Source organism: Neolamprologus multifasciatus, chromosome 2 (genome assembly GCF_963576455.1).
Source record: "Neolamprologus multifasciatus chromosome 2, fNeoMul1.2, whole genome shotgun sequence".
In the NCBI taxonomy this organism is placed as follows: Eukaryota; Metazoa; Chordata; class Actinopteri; order Cichliformes; family Cichlidae; genus Neolamprologus; species Neolamprologus multifasciatus.
The window spans coordinates 4301733-4327983 of NC_140440.1; the positions used below are offsets into that span (position 1 = coordinate 4301733).

The 26251-nt window shown below is 41.4% G+C and overlaps 1 long non-coding RNA gene across 1 annotated transcript in view; it reads right to left on the reverse strand.

Moving 5' to 3' along the window:
- The window catches only part of LOC146523860 (uncharacterized), a 319084-nt gene that overhangs the window by 224055 nt on the left and 68778 nt on the right, over positions 1-26251 (reverse strand). The window lies entirely within an intron of this gene.

Here is a 26251-nt window from a genome sequence, read left to right on the forward strand (position 1 = left end):
ATTAAGCTGCACTAGGCATTGAGATTCTTGTTGGAGCATGGATTTTCTGCTTCCTTTTAAGTTATAAATGAAATGTAAAAAGCACGCTGCTGGAATAAATCTATAGAAATACATTATTTTCTCCTTCAGCAGAGAGCAGATAGCTCAGAAGAGCTCTAATCCCTCATGGACTCATCCTTTGTTGAGCCTCTGTGTGATTTTGTCTTTCAGCTCAAAATGAATGACGGTCTGCATCCAGCCAGAGAAGGATTTCATCCATTCCAACTTCTTTTTCTAAATGAACAAACAGCTCTCCCCTCTTCTGAGCTCTAGCCATATCCTGTACAGTCTCACGGCTACGTTTCCATAGAAACAGTGTCCAACTGGGTACACATGGGGAAGCTGTGAGAACAGAGAGAGAGAGGAAAAAAACAAAACAAAGTTTCTTCCTTCGAAGAGCAAACCTGGCCGAGGCGTTGACTGGCATCACACGGGCAGACCTGACTGAGAACTTCAGTGTTTTTCATGCCGCCCTGCAGCACGCCAACGTTCCCATGACAACTGCATCCCTCAGTGCACTCTGTGTCTGCCCGCTTTGCCCCTCGCTAAATCACAAACAGTAATAATCAATAGAGATGATGCAACTCTGCCATCAGTCCCTCAGGGCAGAAGTGTGTGTGTGATATTAATATATAAATAGGAATGTACTGTACTCCGCAGACTGCACAAATACACCGTGTTCAGCCTGAGAGGGGTACACACATTCAGACATTTAATTCATCCAGCTTTTCAATCTTGAAAACAAAAGTAATGCCTCATCTTTTTTTTTTTTTTTTTGTTATCATTAAGTCCATTAATGCATTTTTGGAAGGTGATTACTCTTACAGGGTCAGTTGAGGCTCTTTTCAGATACTTTTAACAGCACTGCAAGGAGCAACACTTCTTCTCTAAATCCACGTGTCACAAAAATAGTTTTCCTTGTTGCATTTGAGCAAAAATGCATAATATGTTTCAGAGCATAGCCTGTACAGTCACTCTCAGAACATTTTCTGTGGCAGTCACAATTCTGGAATAAAAGATAGCTACTACAACGTAGCCTTTTGGTTGTGAACTCCCAGACCTGAGCATGTCAGCCATTGCCAGTTTAGCGATTTAAAAGTGAATACTATGAATGCAGGGTCACTGTAAAACTGTAAATGCATATACAGTAAATCACTCACGAGGTAGCCACACCCTTTAGCACACAGTAAAAATTTGCAAAATTAACATCAAAGATGTGAATCCAGCATTTAAGAACATAAACTCTTTTTTTTCTAGTTGAAGTTTTTGGAGTTTCCTCTTGCAGATGTCAGAAGTGGCAAAGTACGAATACTTAGATGTACTTAAGTGTAACTTTCAGGTACAGTAAAGCCTCATGTCACACTGGTGTAGAGCAGCTGTGGGTTCATGGTCAGTTTTTGGTTACATCGAGAGTTGCAAACATCAGTTTGAATTAAAAATGATGACACTGATTAGATTCACTAATAGAATTCTGCCTTTCTACTGACTTTATACAGGGGTTGGAAAACAGCCATTATATCTATCTTGTTGACCTGAGCTGTGTAACTCCACAGACAGCAGCAGCACAGGTCAGCTGATGGCCGCCCCTTCCTGAGCCTGGTTCTACCAGATATTTCTTCCTGTTAAAAGGGAGTTATTCCTTCCCACTGTCACCAAAGTGCCTGTTCATAGGGCGTCATATGATTTTTGGGTTATTCTCTGTATGTATTATTGTAGGGTCTACCTTACACAATATAAAGTGCCTTGAGGCGACTGTTCTGATTTGGCACTGTATAAATAAAATGTAATTGAATTGAAATATACAAATACATAATTTGGCAATGTTTTCTCATTATGTCAACATAAACCTAGCAACATAAAAAATAAACCCAGTTTTGATTATACTTCCTTCAGTCGTTTTTATAATTAGCCGTATTTAGTTGAAGGTTGCTATTTAGATATTTTAATGTTATAGCACTGTCAGTGTGTTTATTGTTACTCCACATTGATGTTTTAAGAGCATCGCCTGTTATTTGCATCATTTAGCATCATTTTACATGTGTGAGAAAAATAACAGGAGTAGTGCTGCTCTTTTTTATCAACAAATGTGCCTCAGTTCTGCAAAATAGGATGGTGGTATGATCTGACATTGGTTGCAATGATGTGTGTGAAGACACAGCTGGTGTGCGTACTTTGATACATTGAGGTGTGGATTAGTATGTTTAATGCTTCCAGTATTTTTTACCATACCGGCTCTATTTTATGAGTTGATGACTACAGGGCTACTGTCACGCATTTCTGACTGTACCCAACCTATGATGCTGCTATGGTAAAAAAAAATAAATAAATAAAGACAGAAAGAAGCAAATGGAGCTGCAAAACAAAAAGAACATGCAGTTACGCTTCACAAAAATGTTTTAATGCTTTTATCTCAACTAAAGTTGTGCTGATATTTCAAACATTTTTCTTTTTGCAAATAATAAAACATTACTATAAGTAACAGTCTGGCCCACTCTTGGGGCTTGAGTGGGCAGGCCACTGCTGGCCACAGTACCAGCACGAAATGTGGGGTACATATGTGCCCCATACTGTGGGGCCCCAGCGGGGCCTGAACGCCTACAATGCTCCAAACTGTGAGTCTAGCCCACAGTCAGTCCACGCTATGGGCTCCCCCACAGGCCAAATGTGTAACCAGGGTCTCATGATTGTCCCTCGCTCTGATCTTAAAACTATCAGAGGTTATTGTGGCCTTCGTCAGTCGATCAGGTCGGCTCACTCGGTTATTTGTTTTAAACGACTGCTAAAAACTAATTTTAGGTTAGCATTTCCTTAATTGTCGCACCTTTATTTAGTGCCAGAGTTGGCACATTTGTGTTAATGTTGGAATGAATCTCTTACTGTATGGCTGATTTTGTGTCTGTATGTGTGAACATATGTACTTATATTCATTGTGTGGCTTTTATTTGAACTGTGAAGCACTTAAATCATTATTAGCTTATTATTAAACTTTACAGTGGGACTTGGGCCCACATGTGTGCTGGGATAACCTTAAATGCTGGAAGTGAGAAATAAGTTCCACTGTGTGTTTCACTTATTATGTTTTACGCAGAAGAAAGCGCCCACCAACGTATGTTCATCTATTCTGTGATACACAGTTAGCGTTAAAATGAGTGGATGTTGCAGTGTAATGTAGTAAACACCTCAGCCTTTCACAGCAACAGGTTTAACAACTTTTCCAGGAGAAAGCTTACACTGACAGCAATGTTCGATCGTTAGCACTTGATAAACCTTAGCATTACTGGCTTTGAGCTTTCCAGTCTGGGAGAGATGCTGACAGGTAATCATCATCATCACTAGGGATGGGTATCGTTTAGGTTTTATCCGATACCGGTGCCAAACCGGTACTTTTGAAACGGTGCCGGTGCTTAAACGGTGCTCAAACCGGTGCTTAAAGAATGGAGAACACAAAATTGGTCCAAAAACCTCTCATGTTCAGCTGTTTTTTTGTAAAAAGATAACAATGTTAGCCTTTTCTGCAGCTATAGGGCATATATGGTATCATTCTTGGCTGGAAGCAGTGCTTAAACAATGGAAAAAACACAAACTTTGTCCAAAAACCTCTCATGTTTAGCTGTTTTCCACTTTTTCTTTGGTCATTTTAACCTTTTTGGCCAGGGTGAAGGGAGTATCTGCCATCAAACAAGAAGACAGCCGCATGTAGCTATGATGGTGTTTGCTAGTTCACCTTACATGCATTAATTTAATAACATGGTTAGCCTACTCAACGTAAATTATACACAAAAAACATTAAGTTACTCACGGAGAGAAGAATTTCTGCTACACTGGCAGGGCTACGGGCCAGGACTCTCCTCTTCGGGTTTTTGGGGGATGTTGCTAATTCTGGGTCCGATAACAGGCACCGCACCCGCAGTAGATGTGCTCGGTGTAAGGTCTCGCAGCAAGCTATCAAATACGGCGCATTTCTCGGCTTTTAAAAAAACCGCTATGCGTTGCCAGGTGTTTCATCGGATTTGAGGTGTTACCTCCTTTGACAGTATCACAGTATCAGCTTAAAGCACTTGTTGCAGGCTGCTGAGTTTGCATCTTTTGCTGTGAAGTACAGCCAGACTTTTGACCGCTAAGCCTTGGGCATTTTAATCTGTAGCTCTGCTCTAAAAGAACGTACATACCTGGACCCGCCTACTATCCTCGGAAACGTAAAATGATTGGCTAGAATCTAAAGTGTATCACAGCTCAGGAAAAAAAAGCACCGAAATAAAGCACCGAAATGTGCGCTGCTTTTCGGTCTGGTTACTACCGTTTATGTCAGAACCGGTGCCGTCATGGCACCGGATACCGGTACCCATCCCTAATCATCACTATTTTTGTCTTCTTCCAGTGTCGCGTTCAGGGCAGAATCAAGGCTGCACTGACTCACTGCACCATCCTGTGGCACATCTCAGTGTTACATGAAAGTTTGAGCTGGACCTCCTTAAGAATGGTGCAAAATCACTGGTGCATAGTACAAAGATGTCCCGAGCATGACATCACATTGGTCGTTACCTCTCATTATGTTAATTTTGTAGGGTTGTTAGCTATTCTACACTATGAGTGTCTCTAAATATATTTTTCCTGTTCCAACAAGTTGAAACAGTTTGTCTTAAGTTTGAAATTCTTTCACAATTACTTAATAAACCAGAAAGCTCTGAACTGAAACTAAAAACGATTAAAAAAGAATTCTAGAAATACCTGATATGACAGAAAAAATGTCACTGACATTTGTGTACAGGCTCTATTTGAAATCAGCCCTCAGCTTTGATGGAACTCTGAGTCTGCGTCAAATAAAATGCTTTGTTACCTCCAGATGTTTGCTTTAGACCTGTGTTTCTCTGTGTGTAATTGAAAGCTGCAGATGGAGGGATAGATGAGCATAGATGAAAATGAAAAGTGCCTGAGAGCCATCCAAATGGCAGCAGCTCAATAACCCTTGGTTTTGTTGTTTATGTTTAGCTCCAGTTTGATTAAATGCAGTAAATAGAGTGATGTGTGTGGCGCTGGGTAGATGGCCCACATACAGCCCTCGCTGTACCAGATCAGTTACACATATGCTTCAGACAGATGATTGTTATTGTGCTGTTTTAAGCTAGGTTTTAGGGGCAAACACTGCCAGAAATTTTCATATTTTGTAGCTAGAAACCAGACTGATTTCCTCAGTGGTTTGATCACGTTGTTTTATCCCCAAAACATAATTAGACCCTGACAGGTTTTCTTTTTTGGGTCCAGCCCGTTACTAGGCCACAGCGCCCCCTGCCTAAACACCATTTCACTGTTTCACATGCTGCCAGCCTGGACTGACCACCATGTGTTTTGGGGTTTTGAAGTTCTAAAAGACGGGAAAAGACTCATGAGTATTTCTGACCACAAAGTGAAACACAACATCTGAATTGTGATGGATTTTTATATCAGTCATGCATGAAGTAGCCTGATTTATATTAATGTGGGCTGCCAACATTGATAAATACAGACTTGATGTTCAAGTGCGCTCTAGCAGACAGTGTAACTGTGACATCATTTCACACACAGTAACGGTCAAACGCAGACATGTTGTGTGGTTGGGATCAGCACCAAAGTCCACCCCATGTCAAATGAATATTATTACCATTTCTGAAACAGTAGTTAAGATCATAATCGCCTCGCTTTGCAGTGAATGAATGTTTGTTTTATTTTGTAAACAAGCTCGGCCAGTGCTCAAAAAAGGGAACTTGCTCTACTGTTCCTTATTTTCTGTCGTATGTACTGCATATGTTGAACTGTGTCAAATTCACAGTGCAGGGCCCTGTACCACTGAAGCTCATTAGGTGTACCCAGAATGTGCTTTATCTGGACTCATTATCCCAACATTGGTGACCAGGATAAATGGTCAATGGAAGCTGGTTATCAACTCGTTAAGTTAACCCAGCATTTTACCTGCACGTTCACATTAAAGGGGTGGTGTTCACAGCATCTGACCAATCACAAAGGGGGTTTCACAGATCATATGACTTTTCTTCCACAGAAAATGATCCTTATGAGTGCCACCTATTCCAGAGATGTTATCAAATGGTGATATTTTCTAAAATTACTGATCATGTCTGCATGCCTAAATCTCAACAAACACAAAAGTATAGCAGTAAAATCCAGCACTGTTGTTAAAAGTACACAATAAATGCTGCTGCATATTCTTCAGTTATTCTGGAACAAACATTTTAATTTCAGTTCATAGTTTATAAGCAAGATGGCGGTGCGAGCAGTCGCAGTGGCCCGGCACTCTCCCCTCACACCCTGGACACTCACTTTTTTTCCCTCCTCCCCTCCTCCCTCCTCGATCAGGTCAGAGACAAACAGATTCCATAAGTAAGTTTCTACCCACAGGCTGTCAAACGTGCCTTACCTCCACCCTGATTCAACCTTTTTGGACATTTTCACGTTAGTTGTAAATAACATTCCTACCTCTATTTATAAACCGTATTTATTATAGTATAATGCAACCAACATTCCTTCCACTGGTCCTGCCTCTTACTCAAAGTGTACTACCACTGATTACATTGCACCTTATATTGCACTGATCACTTGCTCCTTTATATTGCACCTAACAGCATACATAACTTGTATACAACTTTTATTCTAAAGTAATTTTAATGTAAACATTTACATACTGCTAATAGAGAGATGCCAAACTGTCTTTCGTTGTTCTTGTAACAATGACAATAAAGATTTATCTAGTTTTATCACAGAGTCCGCTCTCAGTGCTGCTTTAAACTGGGTTCATTTAAACATTAAAGGTTACTGTTTCTCAGCCTGATAAAGGATGATAAAGGTGAAATGAATGTGACCGAGTGAACAGGCATCCTAGCTGCGTGTTCTCTGTTTCCAGGAGTGTGAAAGAGACTGAGCAGCAGATTTGGATCAAGCAAAACAACATTTATAAATTTTCTATATCATCAAATTAATATACGAACATTCCTGTGACAACAACTTGCACTTCATTTAGTGGCTTTAGTAAGGTACAGCTTAACAACTCTCACTTAAAGTGTGATATAGATTTTCTGCTGGGGGAAGACGTTTTATTATATCAAGGGCAGGGCACCCTGTAGACCCGATTAACCTAACATGCCTTTCTTTGGGCTGTGGAAGGAGGCTAGAGAACCCAGAGAGAACCCACAGAGGGGAAAATAATCTGTCAGGTGGGGTGTTGCCGGGAAAAACATCCAGAGAAAATACAATATGCAGTGTAATTAACCGCTGAACAGTGTCTGGGCTTAGCTAGCACTTCAGTCTCTAATTCAGTCTCAAATTTCCCCAGAGGTACTTTTTGAGATCATGACTTTCTTTGAGTTTGTTTGGCATATTTAAATACAACCACATTTCCAACCTTAATTTATCCTTATACTCTTTCTTTTTCCTGTTGCTCATATCTGCAAGAACTGCAGCCGATATTTCTGCTAAAGCTGCAGTTCTTGCAGATGCTGCTACTCCCGAGGACTGATTGGCAGGCAAATTTTCAGTCTCAGAGGTTCAACAATGCTTAGGGTCACGGACGTCAACCATAACACATCTTTAATTTGATATTAAGGCACTAATTAAGCCTCGACATAACAGGCCAAAAAGATATTATGTGGTATTTGATGGCATTAGGAATGCATTATATTAAATTCTGTACCTGACATTCTCAGAGACGTTGTCTCATTTACTATGGTGACTCTAAATCAGTAACATATCAAAAGACAAGCTTGTCTTTAGCCTTTGGAGAGCCACCTTCATGTGTTTATATAAAGTCTGGACATTTGTCTCTGTGAAAGGGAAACTCTCAGGAGGAAGAGAAGGAGAAACGGATTAACCCGGATTGACCCAGACAGTAAATCTAGAAAGTATTTCTAGAGACTTTCGATAACACATTCTAATCACTTGATAGCAGGTGAATATCAGCCACGGACTGCTGAAATTCAGTTGGTGACCTGAATCCAAATTTGTTCCCAAGTGAAAATGACTCAAACTCTTTTCAGCCACTGACAGTGTGAGGATGCTTCACAACCAGTAGGATTTCTGCATCAGCACGACGGAGATGATGATGCTTTAATCTTCATTTGTTTGTTCTTTGTTTTATTTTAATCCCAGTCCTCTTTTATCATACTGCATTAACCTATTTTGCTCCTGAGTATCATTACAGCTCCAGCTTATCTTTACAACAACTCCAACTCTGTCTATCGATAAGTCAATCTCTGTAAGATTGTAATTCAAATACACAAAAGTACACAGTCCAATAAATCCTATCTGCTGCTCAATGCAGTTCTTATCTGAAGGGTTAAAATGGAGCAGTGCTTGATATGATGTTACATCTTTGGCTCGGCAGACAGATGAATTATTTCCATCCTCCGTTTGTACAGTATTCGCTTTTCTTCTGCTTGTTGGATGTAGCCTCCAGCTCAGAGGTTTTTGGCAGTGTTTTGCTCGTGTGTTTGTTTTCACGGCCAAGGCTGGTGTGGGTAGCAAAGAAGAGAGTCCTTAAAGAAGAAGGAGAAGAAAAAAGAAACGTCTTTAAACTCCTGAAAGGCTCTGATGAGCTGATCACCACTCAGAGAATCTGAAGTGTCTCTTTCAGGATGATGACCTCTGCGATGTGCTCTGCTTTTAAACTGTGACCCTTTCATAAAATAGGAGAGGAAGGTCTCTAAAAAGGACTGCTTTAATAAAAAAAAGTATTTCTGAAATACTTTTTTTTTTTTAAATCTGCTGCACATTTTCATTCTCGCAGGAGGATGATTTATAAATATTTTGCTGAAGACTTGACATTTCCTCTGACACACTGATTGGGTCAAACTTTTCCTTGTCTTGCTTTTGAAATTTGGAAAACCAGTAAAGATTTAAGTCTTTATCATATTCAAATATCACTTCAGAAAGTATATCACAAAGTATTATATAAATATGCAAAGGTTTTCTCGATAGAAAGCATCAAGCAAACATATTTTCTTTTTATGTTTTTAGTTTAGCATACCACATAGGAGTGAGATTCCTTTTTTCTGGGAAGGCCTCTGCTTTGCTCACACAACGTCTGCCTGCACAGACACACATACTTTCTGTATAGCGAAACACATGACACTGCAAATATGCATTCCTAAGTACTCTAAAGTAGAGGGGATGTAAATCTCCCACAATGCACAGGGAAAAGCTACTTTCGTGTGAGGTCAGTAAACAGAGTCTAGAGTGCAGGGAATTACAGTTATCTGTCAAATGCAGATCCTTTGATGGAGGGTCTAAGTGCTTCTCCGATGTGAAGGGGAGTTTTATGCAGGAATGCAGATGAGAGCGGCTTAACAGTCAAGCGCGACAAAGATGAAGAGCAGTCAGCTCATTGGTCAGGTTTGAGTAAATGGAAGCACACGGCATTTGTCCTAAGTCACACAATGCATCAGAGTTACCCACAGACTGTCAAATGCAGATTTGAACGTGCTTTTTGACAATTCTATTTTATTTCCTCTCTCATTGCCTAAGAAAAATGGAATTATAGTTTTAATGCTAAACTTTTATTAACCTTTTTGTGGCCTGTCATGTCGTAACATTCTAGTTATATCGAGACCCAGTTTGAAGCTAATGAACAAAGAAAATCAAAAGTTAGTGAAGGACAAAGGAAGTGAGAGCAGCTATGAACCACTGGAAAAGTGGTTCGTCCGGATGAGTTTGGGATGTTTAGGAGAGAGGGCTGTCACTGTTTAATGCAGTCTTGAGTCTTGCTGGATGTCAGCCAGTGGTCTTATCAAAATAAATGAAAGCAAAAATGTATAGTCAGATTTGGATCCATCATGTGAAAACATCTGGAAACATCGACTTGGGAACATCTTCAGGTGAAAGTAATAACTGGAAATCTGAGTAGCAGCCAATTTTTCATATTCATGTTTTAAATTGATTTGAAACGAGCTGTTTGTTTTTGTCCTGATTTTTTGGACTTGTAATGAAGTTTTATTACAAAAAACGAGCAGTAACATATTAAATTCATTAAACCGTTTTCATTTCAGGACCACGGACAGAACATGAAGTCAACCTGATGTCATGAGCTGTGCTCTGGTTTTAGTACACACACTAAATCCCTCTGATAATACAGAAGATAAAGATCACACACACACACACAAACACACACACAATTTGAGTATTGTGCTGTTTAATAAGTCTAATAGTATACTGATAATAAATGCACAATGTGTCACTGCAAAGAGTTTACTTCAAATGAGATTAATGTAGCTTAAAGGCACAGTTATCAGTGCCTCTTGTACCTGGCTAGATCATCCTAGTAACTTATATTGAGCCCATGACGTGGTCCTGGGCAGGCTTGTTCAAAGTTTCCGTTTAAGAGTGGCTGGAATATTTCACTGGTTCCTTTTCTGATTCTCTCCTGATGAAGCACATCGTAAACATGCAGCCTCTGGGGCTTTAGTGTCTTTAGTGCCTCCAAATGAATCAGTGCACAAGCTACAGGAATGAAAACTGTAAGCATTGCACAGAAATGTTAAAATGTACGTCTCCAGTGGGCGAACATATAGAAATATATCTCATGCTTGGTCATAATGAGATAATAGAGCATGTATTAGAAAACCAATTATTCTTTTAGGTATTTGTCACCTACAATATTCCATCACTAAATGAATTTCGCTTTAAACTGGCCAGAAGCTAAAGTGACTTCCACATCTCCTCTGTCAGGCAGTGGGCAGTGTCACGCCCGAATGCACTGAGTAGCCTATTTTGTTTCAGAAAGGTTTCAAGTTTCAAACTTCTAATATTCAGCTAACCATAAATAAACTGCAGCCCTGAGAGTGCACTGAGGGAATATTGTGAATCGAAAATAATAAATATTATCTGCCAGCATTGCTTTCTTGCCTCATGAGCAGTAATTTCCAGCACCCTACAGCTCTAGTGTTGTATTTTGTACATTTTGTATAACTCATTCTTTATGGATCTCTTATGGATCACCCATTCCACTGATGATGCCTGACTGAAGTAGGCGGTCTTGATCAGTCAGCTCTGTGCAGAACAGCCCAGCGATGTGTCAAACACTCTTTTTATGTGAGCCTGCACAGAAATCACTAACACAGAGAAAGCCTGTCGAGTTTTCTTTGCAGCCATTGCTTATTTCCAATGTTCCTGAAACCACCTTCTTGTGTTATAAATTGTGAACTATTTAAATATCTGCGTCCCTTTACTGGCAGTTTTTCCAGAGGACTGTCTGCGTGACTGTCCTGTTGGACTCTAGAAGCTGCACCTGGAGAGCTGTAGCAGTTTTAAATGATTTATTTACAAGAAACTTGAGAGTCAGAGTTGTTTCAATGTTTCAGGATAATCTTAGTTTAAGGATGGATTTGAGTTTGACTCTACTTGGTCATCTCTTTGAACAGGCTGAGGAGGGGTTACTGACTGAAGGTACCCAGGGGAAGTAGAAGAGAGCAATGGAGAGCGGGCTGGCAGCCAGCTTGTATAAACAGGTCAGTGTGGCAGCGGGTTCGAACCTATATAAATCCACAAAAATGCTGGAATGGCACAGAGAAATACTCAGCGATCCCTTCACCTGAGGAGTCCCTGGAGACAGACGAGAAAGCGAAGTTAAACAGGTTAAACGAGGCACGCAGAACAAACTAGTTCCAAGCACGAGGGAGCCAATTACACCAAGGAGGCATCAACAATCTGGCAGAGTGGAAGCACGAGCCGGTCTTTAAATTCTACTCGCTGCTGAGAGAGAAGCAGGTGTAACGGCTGAAGCTCAGGAACAGGTGACCCACAACTCCACCTGAGAGAAAAGAGACAGCAAGAGGTTGGAGAGAGAAACTGGTACAGATAGTCCCGTAAAGATGTTTTTTCTTTTTCTTTTTTTACATGTCAATAATTCTTCAAAACTGAGAGCTCTGTGTAACTTTTACTGTGGTCATCCTGCAACAGTGCACCTCCACGGAGACTTCAGAGTGAAAGATCTGTTACAGGTCAGACACGCGTCCACCTCCATAACACTCAAAGGAATCTGAGCCTTTCAGTGGCCACAGGTGCTCTTTTAATTTGACCAGGACATTTGTGCCATGGGATTACATGGCTTTATGAAGCATTCTCCCTCAGTTATTCCCTCAGTTAAGCTAGTCGACTTAGAAATATATTGAATGAAAAAATTAATTGCCGGCAGTGCTAGATATACAGTTTCTACTGTAAAACCCACCAGCTGAGTAAAACGGTGCAGATTCAGGCTGAAAAATTGAAATGCTTCATCTACATGTAACACTGATGCTGTGGGATCGACAGGGATGCTTCTTCACTGTGTGTGTTGGTCTCTGCTCAACACTGAGCCTTAAATTTTATCACAGGAGGCTATAAATACAGCCATCACAGTGCACATGAGAAAGTGCGTTCAGCTTTTCTCACGTCTTCAAAGTCAAACTGCATCCCGTCACTCTCAGGACCACGTGCACTGAGGGTTCATACCGAGCTCAATAAGAGTAACCTTCATGTGGGCAGCTCCATCTGCTCAGAATGATCTGCAAAATCCCCGAAATTACAGACATTAGTCACTGTGAATTATATAAAACCATATTCATGAGTTGCCTCTCGGAATGAAATGGGCACATTTTTATTTTCTGTAATGTGCTGTTTTCAGAAAATTGTGATTATGAATTGCTGTCAAACATTTTTCTCGAACGTTTTCTTTATCCCGCTTCTGTGTGTAATGGCTCAGCGAAGGTTTATAGAGCACGAACTAGGAAGCCTTTGCAGACGGAACTGCCTAGATCAAGACATTTTGAGCAAGTTGGCGAGATAAAGGTCAAATAGATAAAAAGAACAATAATAGATAAAACATAACAATATTTAGAAGCATATTTTCCACTTACTACCTAAAGTGCAAATCTGTCAAATACAATTACTTTTTTTTCCCTCACAAGGTTGTGACTGTAATCGTATTCTGCCTGATCAGGGCTATTTTATGCATTTCCAGGTTCAGGACATTCATAAAGTTTAGCATTACATTACTGAGGACTCGTAACACCAATGAGGGGGAGATGTTATCATTACAAATCCAGCACAAAACAGCCTCCTCGTTACAGAGCAGAGCATTTCCTACTTGAATGTACATTCAGCAGCCTGCTGTGATGTTCAGGGCTCAAAAATAGTCCTTTCTGCAGGAAAAACAACTGCTATTTATCATGCAGACTCACCGTAAGTGAGAATACGCAATTAAAATATCTGGGTCAGAGCTTTCTGAGATGGTGCTTACACTAAGACACAACAGAAGCATTCATCACAGGAGAGGAAGGAGATGAAGAAGCGCTCCCGCACTGCGTTACGTCTCAGTCCACAAACGCTCAGCTTGAAGTAAGTATAGGCTTTTGTTGTTTCTGTTTTTAGCACCATCTCAAGGAGCAATAGATGGTGAAGAAACAAATGTTGCCATGGGCCAGACTGACCAGGTTGGGTGGAGCATAATCTCCATAAATATATGTATATGCATTTCTATATACAGACTCTGCAGGAAGAAGAATATATGTTTTTGGTCCCAGAAGCTTCACGTTTTTTGTTTATGCTCATTTGTAGTGAAAGTTATGTTGACATTGTGCTTGGGTTGCATGTGGATGAATTAGTCTTGGTGTGCATAGGAAAAGAGAAAAATCATTTGCCAATAAAATCAGCCACTGTATCTGTGATCACTTGGTTTAACTTTTTATGTCTTGGCTCACATATCTGATGGTTGCACTGGGTTCCTATTGCCCTCAGATTTGGAATCAGGATACTAACCAGTGGCTGCCTAGATTGGATGGATCCTCTGTTTTCCTATGGTATGGTCAAAAAGAAACAGATAAGCCCTTCCTGGCTTACACAGGCCATTGTTCAGACAGCTGAGAGGAGGTGGTGTCCTCTCATTCAGTTAATATTATTTGGCTTCTAATTTTGTCTCAAGTCCAAAACGGAGAAAATCTGTTGGTTCCAGTAAAGCAAAAGGCAACCTTTCCTTCAGAGTTGGAGGATGTGTTGGTGTTCAAATTAAACACCAACTCTTTGGAGACTGAATTCAACTCTCTTGATGGCCATTCATTTTAATGTTCGCCAAATAGTTTTCTGCTTAGATTTGTGACAAGCAACAACAACAACAAAAAAAAATCTTGGTTTCTTTTCAAACATGGTTTCCCTCCCCACCTGCTTCATCCCATCATCATAATCCAAATGAAACAATCAAAGTGGTGGAAAAAAAGAGAATAATTTAAAAAAGTAAAAATTCAGAAATATCTGAAGCATTTTGTTCCTTGCTGTTTTTGGAAACACCATAGTGGAGAATTTTGCCAGGCAGATTTTGTTCTGACTGCAACGATAGAACCAACAAGTGCAAATTTGTTTGATACAGTAGCCCTGGGAAAGCAACACAGAGCAGCCTGGGAAAACATGTGCAAATAGACAAAACACAAGCAAATTAAGAAAACTTCTCCACTGATCTAAGAATATAGGCCCAGAATTTAGAAGGGGTGGGGAAGGCAAATGCATCAAAGTGCATAAAAAACACAGAAACAGAAATATAGTAACAAGCAAGAAATGGCATAGACCGCAATGAGAATGTTTTGAGTGTACACTAAAAATAATAATAGTATGATATATGATATGACCTCTAGACCCTTACACAAACCCTTACACTGCAGTACAAGCCAGCGTGCTTCTAATCCATCCCAATCCTGGATAAATGGGGACGGTTGTGTAAGGAGGGGGCTCTGACAAAAATCTTTGCCATCTCTAACACGCAGATGTCTATACTGAATCGCTTGGGGCATAGGATAACAACGAATGCTCCCAGTGCTGTTAGCCAGCAGGGGGCCAGTGGAAACTGTGTCTCTGGTGACCAAAGACAAAGGAAGAGAATGGGGGAAGGCATGGTTGGGTGCAGTGAGAGAAAAAGAGTGTGGAGGTGAAAGCAGGGACCAAGAAGGAGGAATATAGGGTGATGTAAGAGTGGAGACACATGCACACAGGTGGACAACATCTGTCAGCAAAAGGTGTAACCTCTAAGAGACAAGAGACTGTAAGGTGGTGTCAGGGGAGAAAGCAGCTAGGCAGCATCAGATCCTACTCTCTAGGATGACTTTGGAAATCATGAAGAGGAAGTGAGTGAACACAGAAGGAAAGATTAAATGGTGGAAGGTAAAGAAAAATGAATGATGCTCTGAGTTCAGGGAGAAATAGAGACAGATTCCCAGAAGACTGGGAAAATACAGCTCCAGTGGAGAGGAAGTCTGTCAAGAAGGTATTTGGTGTATCCAGAAAATGGATTGTGGTAGAATGAGGAAGTACAAGGAAGTATTCAAATAATAGGCCTTGCAGAAAAAAAAAAGTGGGGGATAGTCAGGGAGTTGAAGAAAGTAGACAGGAGTTCTGGGAAGCTAGGTGCACAGCAAAGGACAGGCTTATAATGAGTTGAATCTGAGGCTGAACACAAAGGAAGTAGTAGAGGACTTCCCAACAGGTTGATTCTGTTCATTTGAATGTAGGAGAAACATTTCATCATCATCCAAGTGACTTCTTCAGTCTCAGCTGACTGCAGGTTTACACAGCCTTATAAACAGTACATTTCCACAATGACTGAAACTAGCCCACTGAGTAACAATGGGCTGCGAGTGCCATGGTTCTGGGTCATTTGACCTAGCGTTTAGAATTTTCTTGTGTTTTGTTGACTGTTATGTATTATAATTTAAGGTTCATTTAGTAGTCTTGAGTTTATTCTGTTTTCTTTAGTTTGCTCTTGTGTCTTTGTCCTCTGTGTCCCTCTCTGTGTGTCCCTCTCTGTGTGTTTGGTGTTTATGTGATTTGTTCCCATGTTCATTCCATGCCTCCCCCGTCTGTCATATTTATCCATATTTCCCGAGCTCGTCTCTGTTTCGTCCCCCTTAACTGTGTCCCTGTGTTTCTTTCCTTGTGGTCCATCTCGTCTCCCCAGTCTGTCATGCGTTTCATGCCTACGTGTTCCATGTCCTATTGTCAAGCTCGTGTGTCTTTGTCTGGTTCTCACTGTGCATGTCACTCACTGTCTTACTTGAAGGTACCTCGTCTCAGGTGTGTCATGTTCAGTTTTGCTTCCTCTGTTTCATCATGTCTGATTAGTACCATTTACAGAGAGTTGGAGAATGGCTGCAATCACAGCATTGTAAGATGGTGAAAGATGTACCCTTAGTCCCCCTCCTCGATTGAGAGATGGTCTTTTCCCTTTTCACGTAAATGGCCTCCTCGCTCAAACCAGTGTTCCTCACTGTGCAGGATGTGTACGTCCTCATCATTGAAAGCGTGTCCACTGGCCTGTAGGTGTGAATAGACTGAACTCTGCAGTGGCGTAGGTGCAATGCTCAGAAAAACTACCAAACAAAATTGCTGATTTGGGCACCTTGCAAGCATTGAGTAGATCGAGGACCAAATTTAGAGGAGAATGGCTGAAAGAGAAAAGAATTAGGGTGCTGCAAGTAGAAAGCCTCAAAGCCAAATCAGATCTCAGCCTGACTGAAGTACTATGATAGAATCGTGCTTAAACACCCACAAACCTCACTGAACTGAAGCAACATTGTAAAGACGAGTGGGACAGAATGTCACCACAATAATGTGAGAGATTGATAGTCATACAGAAAATGATTACTTTATGTTATTGCTGCTAAATATGGTTCTACGAGTTATTTAATCATGGGGTGTTCTTAGTTTTTCACACATTCCTTTTGCATCTTGGCGTAGCTTTTGTCAGTTGAATAATGGCATGGTGTAATGTGCCCTGTGTTTTTGTTCATCTCAGGTATTTGCCCAATTATGAGGCCAAATGGCTAAACATGTTTTTTTACTATGTCCTAATATGTCAAATCTTGGAAAAGACGGAGGGTGTAATTTTTCTTACCAGGTCTGCAGGTTAAGCCCTCACAACATAGGAGTGATGTTCTGTTTTGTTTTCTGTTTTTTCAATTTCCCATCTCTTGATTGTAGAAAGAAGCTTTTAGAGTTGAAAAGCAAATAAGTATAAGAGATGCAAAACTGCAGCTCTACTGCAGCGTTGTTGTTATGGTAAACTGCTGGCTGGTGTTTACGTGCTCTGTGATTCAGAAACTTTGGATTCAAACCACAAGAGAGTATTTCTGACAGTCACAGTGGCCACAGTGGATTAGGTTACAATAAACAAAGGATCAGAAACGGATCCGTCTTCATGCAGCTGATACAGATGCATTTTAAAAAAAACTCAATCGCTCCTGATCCTGTGGATTGCTTTGGGACTTCCCCAATCTGTTAGTTTACTGAAAAGATACTACAGGCTTCACTAACAAGACAGGGAGCTTTGATGGAAACCAATACAAATCAATGCACACTAAAGACTGAGACGCGTCAGGGCTGCAGCCTTCCTGTCAGTGAGTGGGTGACATAGCAAGCAAATATGGGTGGCTGTAGCTCAGGTGGCAGAGCAGGTCAGCCACTAATCAGAAGGTCGGTGGTTCGATCCCAGGCTGCCTCCTGGCTGCATGCCAAATATCCTTGGGCAAGATACTAACCCCATGTTTGCCTGCTGGTGGTGGTCAGAGGGCCCGGTGGCGCCAGTGTCCGGCAGCCTTGCCTCTGTCAGTGCGCCACTGTGGCTACAATGTAGCTTGCCATCGTGAATGGGTGAATGACTGAATGTAGTGTAAAGCACTTTGGGGTCCTTAAGGACTAGAAAAGCGCTATACAAATGCAGGCCATTTACCATATAGTCAAATACCAAAGATTAGTGCACCTTCAATATGTACCTTCACCTTCAATGTGTACACCTTCAATATGTACACTATAACTGAAGGTGGAATTTAGAAATGAGTAAATGTATGCAGACACTCACGTCCTGACAGATGTGTTCACCTGTCGGGAAAAGGAGAGCAGTTGTGGTTTTATAGAGAGTGGCAGGAATTATCTGGTGAAGCATTCTTTACGCAGGGTTGGATCAGGGGAGAATCTGCTGGTCCATGGTGTGTGTGCAGCAGGTTGTCCATCATGGAGAGCAGTTTGGTCACTGCCCCCCTGCCCTTCAGTGACTCAAACACCTCCAGATTCTGACCAGTGATGGTTGCAGTAGTATCTCTGGCACTGATGCTGCATCTCTATCTAAATGCTACCATAGACTTTAGAAGATCTCCTTGTACCCAGAGTCGCTGCTGGTCCTCCATTATTGTCTGTCATTTAAGCGAAGACCCAAATGTCTGTAGCTATCCAGTGTTTCCATCTCTTCGGCCATGGCCTAGTCACAGTTTTATTTTTCAACCTGAAGTCAACTACCATCCTTTTTGTCTTGCTGACATTCAGAAGGAGGTGATTTCTCCTGGACTCCTCACCAGCTCTTCACCAGCTTCTTGTGCGCGGCCCCCTGCCTCCTCTAATACACCTAATCACTGCTTTAGCAATCAAGGAGACAGTAGAAATGGTGACGCCAGTCCCGAGCAACGTCGCTCAGCAGAATTGGTTGGGTGGTATTAAAGACAATGGAAACATTTTTAAAAAAAGCCAAAAATAAAAAAAATAAACTTGATTCTCTCAATGATACAAGTATCATCCAGGTGAAAGTGAGTAACCATGTAAACAACATTATCTCACAGAGTCCGTGGCAACAGGGAGTCTCTGACATCACACACCGTAACACCATCAACTGACAGTAGTGTGTAAACACCAACCAAGATGGCGGAGGAAGATTCACTGAAACTTCTAATGAGTGGTGATGCTTGCATGAGCCTCAAATACAAACTCCTGCATCCGTTTGGAGCTCACTGTGGGAGTGGAAATGAGCCTCGTCGAGTTCCACAGTATTTTCGATTTTTTTAAAAAAAGAAGCAGAACCAGGCCTCTATACAAATTTTTAAAATGCTGGTGAAAACAATTCCTGTGTGCACACACAGATACAGTATAGTGTGCAGAGGTGAGTCAATATATACTTTTTTGTTACACCTGATCTGAGAGCTGTTGGGCCCTGGCCAGTTATTCAGTGTCAGGAATAACTGTTAAGCTGCATAAACTGTTTAGAGAAAAACACCCACTACCCTGCACAACTCCTTCTATTTGCACTATTTTTGGCTTCAAAGTCTTTTCGACTTTTTTTCTCATGTAGTCCTATAATTTTGCTTTGTTATATTTTTTATGACACATTTAATTTTTTCCCTGTAGTATCTCTAACTGTATTAAATATTTTCCAACTCATTGTTGATGTTGTTAACAAGCTGACACTCAGAGCTTTCCAGTCACAGAGAAACAGATGCCAGCCTCCCACAAGCTGAGATCTGGTAAACAAACCAACCTGACGCTGCTCACAAAAACTTCTCATTAAACAATGCAACTTTATCAGCCACCCACGACTAATGTGAAAATATTCCTAACTGTAATGAGAGGGGATAAGGTGAGGAACAGTGAGTCAATGGGGTGAGCCAACCAAACAGTTTAAAGCAGGACGTAGAAAGCTGGAGAGACTGCACTTACAGTAACGCTGCCTTTACCTGCAAATAGTTCCAGTCTAATGTACGCGCACATTTCTGTTTGAAGTACAAGAGGAGCCAAAGTTCAGATATAAAGATACAAATGTTTCTGTGACCTGTGAATGATGATGCAGAGGTGGAAAAGGTTTGAAGCATTTGTTGTTTTTTGTACACTGCTAGCAAACAGCCCTTGTGTGTATTTTTAACACACTGCGGTATAAACCGGGCTAATAGGACACATCAAAGAGACTGGCTGCTGCCGTATCCTTACATCTCTGTGGGCAGCTGATGCAGATGGTGTGGCTTCCATTTGTGGAGCTATCTAGACTTTAGCCACAAATCAATAAAAAGGAAGGGGATGTATTCGGTTTGTGTTAAACTTTTATTTAAGTATTTAAATGGTTTCAATTTACAGCACCCACTCCCGTTAATTGTGCTTTCCTTGTGATGTCTTCAGATCTCAGTCCAATAAGAGTGTGATATGTTAAAGCATTACACAGCTCGTTAGCTCTCTTCAATACTGGTGTGTTTAAAACAAATGTTTTTGGCAGTAATGTTTACAATTATGGGAAAAAAAGTCATGAAGGCCTAAACTGCAAACCTGCTCAATGTTCTGAGTTTGTATTGAAAGGTAGGCTGAGTTAGCTTCATGTACTTAGCCAACTGACCCCAACAGTTTATGAATTAACAAACAAGTATAAAGAGAATTTAGACAGAATTCCATCTACATTTTCCCTGACTTAGCCCAGAATTCCATAATTTTGGAAAAGTAGCATCATGAAGATCATTGTCTTGCTTCTAAAACATCAAGCTATCATTGGAGTGTGTTAAATACCACACCAAGGACAGCTTCTGGTACAAGGGGAATAAGTGCATGTGAGCACAGCCTCTATTAGCAGTTAGCGAGGGCCGCCCATTCCAGCAGATACTGTTTTTAACCTTCATCTGCACCACTCGCTTAAAACACCGCAACAAGGAAGATTAAGAGTGAAAAAACATGATGATGAATACCTTCAAGTAGTCATTTTGTTCCATCTTGCAATGAATCAAAGTTGATTTATTCTGTCAGATCATGAATTAAGATTTCCGGCTCAACTTTTAGTGTGACTGAACTCCTTTTTACTCCTGTCATTTACAAACAGGTGGAGCGATTCAGGCTCGACTAAAGCGGACAATGGAGTTGTTGGATTCCCAGATTTTAAAAAAAATGTGTGAAACACTAAAATAAATGGACAAATGTTTTAACATTTAATACAAAATAACTGATTGTCGATCTTTGTCCCTACCCTCACCTGTGGTCGCGAGCTTTGGGTAGTGACCAAAAGACCCAGATCACGGATACAAGCGGCAGGAATGGGCTTCCTCCAAAGGGTGGCTGGCCTCTCCCTTAGAGATAGGGTGAGAAGTTCAGCCATCTGGGAGGGGCTCAGAGTAGAGCCGCTGCGCCTCCACGTCGAAAGGAGCCAGTTGAGGTGGATCGGGCATCTGATAAGGATGCCTCCTGGGCACCTCCTGGGAGGAGGCCCCGGGGCAGACCCAGGATATGCTGGAGAGATTATATCTCTCATTTGGCCTGGCAACGCCTTGGTGTTCCCCCGGACAAGCTGGAGGAGGTAGCTGGAGAGAGGGACGTCTGGGCGGAAGAAGATGGACAGATGGATGATTGTCTTCATTTTTTAAATTCCTTTAAATAGCTTTCAGGTTCTAAACGATAAATGCTTCTAGCCGTCTGCATGATCATGTTGATGAATGGTTGCTGCAAGTTCTAAAACCCACCTGTGGTCCACCTGCTGCTGTCCCTGGAAAAGGTGACTGAAGAAAGTTCTCCAACAAACATGCTGTTAACTTTGAACATTTTGCTATGTTTCTATGAGGGGTGTATTTGTTTCTGTTTCTCTTTAACGGAACCTCTACAGTCCAGTAAACTCTATATACTGGGCCAGTCAAGTGTGAGTGTAATGATTCATTGGGGTGGCTGTAGCTCAGGTGGTAGAGCAGGTCATCTACTGATCGGAAGGTTGGTGGTTCGATTCCTGGCTTCCCCTAGTCTGCATGCCAAATATCCTTGGGCAAGATACTAACCCCAAATTGCTCTCCGATGCATCCATCGGAGTATGAATGTGTGTGAATGTTATCTAGAAAGCACCTAGAGAAATGTGCTTGTGCGAATGGGTGTGAATGGGTGAATGCACAAGTTGTGTAAAGCGCTTTGAGTGCTCAGAAGAGTACAAAAGCACTATATAAGAACCAGTCCATTTACCATGATTCACAAGGAAAAAATAAGAAAAGGAACAAATAAAATGCATCAGAATGTAGGTTGCGAATGGCAGCTGGACAGTCTATCCCTGCTTACTGCTTAATTTTCGACTTCTTTTATGTTTGTTTGTTTTTGAGAAAGAGAAAGGATCAGACAATTTGGCAAAATGTTAGTAACAGATGGAATTGTCACAATTTTAGGCAAGAAGAGAAATGAAAGAGATAAAAGCGATTAAGAAAAAGAAGCCACTCCAATTATTGTTTTTAAACTGTAAGCGCAACACATCATCAAAGTTTTACTGAAACAGTACCCCCCCTTGTCCATCTCCTCTGCATTCATTTTTTTCTTCTCAGATTAGAAAGTAAAATGAAGCAAAGAGGAACCTGATGCTCAATTTGATGTAGGTTTCAGCAGAATTTGACACAAACAATGAGTCGAGTTCGTATATGCCGAGATTTCCGCCCTTGCAGCTTTTGCCCTAGAAAGCTTTAGTCATCACAGAGCACCAATGCTGAACGCCCATATGGTCCAGGCTTTATCTACTACCAACGTCGCCAATGTGCTAATAATCCTACTGCACTTAACGCTCTGAGCTTGTGGATTACGTGAGGGAGGGGGACATTTCTAGGACTCAGATGAAAGATTTAAAGTTCAAGTTCTGTTCATCCTTTTTCTGACCACTCTCAGTCACTCACTGTCACTTAGGCTTACAGTACATCATAGCCATACATGACATGCTGCGGTGCTTTTAAAAGGTAAATACAGTGCTGTCACAAGCTATTCGGTCAAACAAATTAATAGCATGTTATTCTCTCAGGATGTACAGGGAATGTATTGATCCTGTGACAAGTGAAAGCTATTAGGGAAGTTCTGCATTTCAAAGGCAGTAGATGAAAAGTGGTGAAATTGGAGGACATGTGTAGTCTTGCCGTTGGACCAGGCTGATTAAAGGCTTCTTCTCCACAGACAGAGCCAAGAATCAAAAGAACAGAGAGCTTATTGTCTCCCAGCAGAACTGTCTGCTGCTGCAGGTTACTATGGGCTGGATGAAAGTGATGTGATTGAAAAGAAATATCTAACGGGCACCTTGGTAACAACACGGTGAACTCCAGTTAGTGCATCATCAAATGTAAAGAGAGCTGCTTTTTGGAATGCAGAGACAAAAACATCACTGCGGGAGGTCATTTTCAGGCTCAGCAGCAAATGGGAGAATGTCTGATTAATCTCCAGCACCTTGGGTCCAGCAAGTAACGATCTCCATGAAATTTTACTGTAAATAAAATCTGTGTCTTAGAAAATCACGTAGAAAGCCCAGAAATGTAAGCTAATCTTTATCCTCAAAGGATGAACCTGTATGTGGTGTTTAGATATAAGAAATATTTCTTGTCTTTGAGTGTAAAAATGAAGAGGATGACTCTCAATTATTCCGTCTTATAAAAATATAGCAAGTGTTATATTGCAGGTCAACCTAAAAGTCAAATAACCAAGTCCAGTGTCACCAGAAGCTAAATCATTATTTGCTAGGTTGCTGAACTCTGAGTAGGACAGCACATTGGTGCTTAGATAGGCTCCATTACACCCCCCCACCCCCCACCCCATTTATGGATGAACTATGAGTTTAATCATCATCATAGTAAAAATTTCCTTATTTGAATTCAATTCAGTTTCACTTATACAGCGCCAAATCACAACAATAATTGCCTCAAAGCGCTTTATATTGTAAGGTAGACTCTGCAATAATACATACAGAGAAAACCCAACAATCATATGATCCCCTATGAGCAAGCACTTTGGTGACAGTGGGAAGGGAAAACTCCCTTTTAACAGGAAGAAACCTTCAGCAGAACCAGGCTCAGAGAGGGGCGGGGCCATCTGCTGCCACCGGTTGGGGTGAGAGAAGGAAAACAGGATAAAGACATGCTGTGGAAGAGAGCCAGAGATTAATAACAAGCGTGATTCAATGCAGAGAGGTCTGTTAATACATAGTGAGTGAGAAGGGTGACTGAAGAAGAGGTCCTTTTTGGTCATTTTATTTGTGCAGGAGGATGAACCCCTCTGATCTAATGGTGGAACTTAGAGCATGGAGGTGTTGAAAATCAGTTTTTCACCTGACAAACATTTTGGTCTCCACCACGTGTCCAAAACATTCAGTGCTGAGCTTCATGGTCCACAGAGGTGATGCATGGATGTGTATAGAAACTTCTTCCCAGATGTTAATTTTGATGCATCCAACTTTCAATGTATTTAGAAGACAGAGGTCGTGACCCAAAATGTGTTTGTTTTTTGGAGAGGTTAACTTTGCATACAAATAAGCCCGTGCTTACATTTACTTCTTTATTAATAAGGTTTATTAAACAGGATCACACGTTGCACATCCACGTAAACTGAAAATAACCATAAATAAACATTCTTCCAACAATGTGTCACCAGCACAGTATTTTTGACAAACAACAGGTGAGATTTTTTGTGCACCCTTTTAGACATTGTGGAGGATCAAGCTTTCCTGTTCTGCTTTCTTGTAACACGACTACAAAATATTAAAATCAAACAAAACTAGACCGGTTTTAGTACATTTACTGAGCCCATTCAAGAGAGATCTTATTTTACAGACCCAGTGAATTTAAAAAGTACTTTTAGTAGTACATTAGTAGTGCAGTACAAGTACATTTAGAACAATTACAGATTAAAGCAGATTAAATGCAATCAATGGTAAATGCTTAAGGCTGTATTATATACTTTTCTATATGCACAGCAGTTCATTTTAAGCACAATTATATTTTTGCCTGCATCCTTAGCAGAGACGGTACTAGTGTGGGGTGAACAGTTTGTGCAAAGATCTGTCTGCAAGGATCCACTGTCACCTGACAAGCTGCAGCTCGAGAGGATGAGTCAAAAATAGTTGATTTCAGCCATCTGGTGCTGATATACAAACTACACCTGCTGGTGTAGGTGGGTCAGATGCTATTTGCAGAAATGTCTGTTTGTTTTGTGCTGCATGGAGAACCAGATGGGTGGAGGTTATTGCAGGGGAATCCATACAGTGAATGGTGAGCTGTCAGTCACCCGAACATACGTTAAACCTAAAATCTGTCATAGTTTCGCATGAATAACTAATTATGTTTATCCATCTGCATGCTGAAACTTTTAATGTGACTGGGCATTCCTTACATATGTTGCGGTTCTTGCTGACAGTACCACTGCCTTCTAACTTCATAAAAGTATATACAGTACTATAACATAATCCTACGCTGATGATGATTGCTAACTTAAACCTAACACGAATCAGATAAACGCAAATCATCTCATTTAGGTTTTCACACTTTATGTTTATGAGACATGAATAACACTTTGTTCTTATTCATGTCACACCCTGAGACAAGTTTAGAAGATTTTCTTTTTTTTTTTTTTTTTTTTTGCCTGTCCCGTTTGGCTCTTTTGCCATCAGAATTATTGTCTAAAGGCGAAGAAATATGCCCAACGGATTTTCTTTACCAAATTGACCATCCCAGCTTTGCCGTAATGGTCCATTTGATTCACCTTTTATTCTTTATTTTATTTTCACTTGCTGAATACGGGACAGACTTGACTGGGGGAAAGAAAAGGGAGAAAGAAAGAGGGAAAGAAAAACAGTTGAGAAGAGGGACGGGGGAGAAGGGCAAAAAACAAAAACCAACGGAATAAGCAGAAAAAAAAAATAAAAAAAAAATACATATATCGATCACCTGGATCACCTGTTGAGAAAGAAAAAAGAAAACAAGCAGAAGAAAACGAGAGTAATACAATAAACCACATCACAATGATATATGGGAATATGACAGTAAATACTAAATATTAAACATTATTGTGCAGCACGTAAGATCGACAGCACAGTGTGCATTGAGGTAGGAGCCAAAAAGGGTGTAGTTTGTGTGTGTGATCACCCGTGTGTACACCTGTGAGCATGGACGCGCTTGTTTTCTTAAAAGGTTCCCTCATGTAATGATCTGCTAGAGGGTGTGGGGGGCCACTGCCCCGTCCTCCAGGGCATGAAGCAGGTATGGAGGAGATCAAAACTCCAGACATCCAGAGGCCCCCAGAACACAAGAGACCAAGGAAGACCAACAAAGGGGCAGCCGTGCCACCGTCCCAGAAAGAGCTGAGGAGAGTCCCAGATGAGGGGTCACCCAGCAGCCACGGAGCAGAAGCCAGGGGGGGCTGCAGTGACATGCCCGTGAGCTCCGCCGGCAGCCAGCTGTGCCTGAGTGACCGAGCCCCAGGCCGAGAGGCCGGGGGCACCCCACCTCCGAAGTGGCCCAAGCGAGCCCCAGGCTCCAGGCCCCGATAAGCAGCCGCCAAGGAGTGAGCCGGTGTGTACCCGGACGCCCACCCCCGGACACAAAGAACCACCAACGCACCGATGTCTGAGGGAGTCCGCCCCCGGCAGGGGAAGTGGTGGGGGGAGATAGGCCTCCAAACCTTGGAGGGCCTGAGCTGTCCTCAGAGA